Genomic DNA, 2500 nt, shown 5'->3' with positions numbered 1-2500 from the left:
TCACAAATGAAGTCCTTTTTAAGTCCACGTAGCACTAGCACTCAAGGTGGTTGTGTGTGATTTGGGAGGAGATGACTTTCGCTGATTATTTAGATGCATACAGAGAAGACTGCCATAGGTAATGCCATGCCACACTCCACGTCTAAATTGATCAAAGTCAACATGAGGTGCTCAATAGTTTAAACGAAACACTCCTCCAAACAGGCCCAGAAGAAAGCCTCCGGCACATTCTACCAGTTTTATGCGCAGTTTATTATTCAGCGCCTTTCACTTTCTTTTAAGAAAACATGCACTGTATCAATGTAAACTCGCCTTGCCACAGCACAGCCTCTTGTTTTATGCTATTGCCTGTTGTTGTACCGCACCTAATGCCAGACTAGAAGACATTGAAAATATTTTCGAAAGGCTTCAGTGTCAGACTCTCACATCTGAAGACAAGTCATCGAGTTTTTAAGTCACAGACTAGTCACAGACCCTAATTTTGCAATGACTATAGGGATCTTGCAGGGTAGCTTGCAGTGGAGACCAACAGAAACTCAAATGATAGCCTACTCATATCAAAGTAATACCCGACTATTACATGTATAAGAAATAAAATAACAAATAATCATATAGACTACAGCTCTCACACCTACTTTGCCCCTTCCTGTTTGGTGTTGGAGAGAGGTCGCCATTGTGTTCTACACTGTTCACATCACTATTTGCTCGAGCTAGGCTATGACTGAATGACTTGCAATAATATCAAACATGTTTGATATTGCCGTAACGTCAACTGACTCTGACTGACTTAAAACTGCTAAGATTGCCACCTTACACTAAATGATCTAGTTGACGGTAGGTCGTCCCGACTCCGGTAAAACTCCTATGAATTAATTTAGACCCTGGAAATGCAGTCACCAACTGTGAAATCTCTCAAAAATCGGATGGTGTAATTCCGGCATAAGGGACCAGAGGAGAATGTATAGCATGCTCCAGCATTCCATGGCATATGGCATACAAACATACATCAAATTGCAGTTTTGGGTGATTTAACATGAATGTCTAACCTGCAATGCCTGTGGATGAATGAACATGTTCAATTCAAGATGAATAATTTGCTTTGATATGAGATTTTGAAATTAAGTTCACAAGGCTTATTTGCTCATTCTGTTTAGATTTGACCCTCTCCGTCAAATAATCAATCGTTGGGTTTCCATTCAAGTTTTTAAAGTGAATTTTGAATGTTGTTTTGTTATGTTTTGATCTCTTCCCATGATTAGGAGAGTGTCCAGTTTTAATCCACATTAAAAAAAAAGTGGGTAGAAACGAGCACCAACTTAAAAAACATGTGCAATGAAATGAAACGGAGGGAAATACGTGTAATGAAATTAAACGGACTGAGCTTTATTATGTGAGGAAGAAATCAGAACGGAATGTCGCTATAGCAACAGATATTGCAGTGTTTATGCTTGTCTCTACTGATAGATAGGGAAATGTGCTCCTGTGCATGTTTCACTTCATTTGAAAGAGTTTTCATATTTCATTTCATTGGAGTGGTTGTATTGTTAACAGGAGGCGGAAATAACTCACTGTTTAATTAGTGTTGAGATAAAATGTATGTACATTCATGTACACATTTATAATGTGCAGACACCCTCAGCAGAAAATCTGTTCCTAACGAAAGGAAGCAGCGTGTCAGTATTGTGGTAAGATCTCATATTCTCGTCAGTAATTATTAGGTGTTATTATTACCTCTGTCAAATGATGGCCCTGAATTGCTAGACTTGTTTCAACATTTATGCACAAAGTTTTCTTTCTAGAACTGTGAGGCGACTTTGAACTGGTTAACTCAAGTTTTAATCATAACCTGAGATCCCTGTGAAGTCAGCTGGAGGCGAGTTCAGAGACGGAACAGAAAATTCCTCACACAGCTTCACAGAGGCAGGGCTCATGATATTCTTTTATCTGTCGCTGAAACAAAAAAAAAAAACCGTTCTGATCAGAATCTACAAGAGAACAGCTCAGTTATACTTTTAGCCTATGTAGGAATACAAATGGGATCCAGTGTGTTCATTAGGAAAGGCTGTGTGCTGACTGAGCTTTATTTTTCCAAGGTCATATACAGAGCAGAAATAATCTGAAAGCTAAAGTTGTTGTTTTTTTTCCATTAAACTGAACTAATACAGTCATCAGATCAGCGCCTATAGAGGAGAACGCTATGTTGCACACACAGTTGGTTCTAAAATATGTGGGAGTTTGTTCTGAGATGCTGAATTGCTATTTCAGACTGCGTCTGTGGTTGCATTTGTTAGCCTTTTCTTGTGGCCATGCTTCCTGATGAAGTGCATTCATTTAGAAGTGGACTGGGTGCAACATTCAGCAACTCCAGCTGTTTGCCATCCATGATCATGCTATGCATTAATGTAATATGGCAACCCCACCTGCTGTCATAGTCTGTGTGCGATTGTGGCCAAATCCCCACAACTCAAAGACTCTCGCTGCATCACACACAGCCGGAAAA

This window comes from Sardina pilchardus, chromosome 19 (assembly GCF_963854185.1).
Source record: "Sardina pilchardus chromosome 19, fSarPil1.1, whole genome shotgun sequence".
Classification (NCBI taxonomy): domain Eukaryota; kingdom Metazoa; phylum Chordata; class Actinopteri; order Clupeiformes; family Clupeidae; genus Sardina; species Sardina pilchardus.
Note: the sequence above shows the minus strand (reverse complement) of the source record.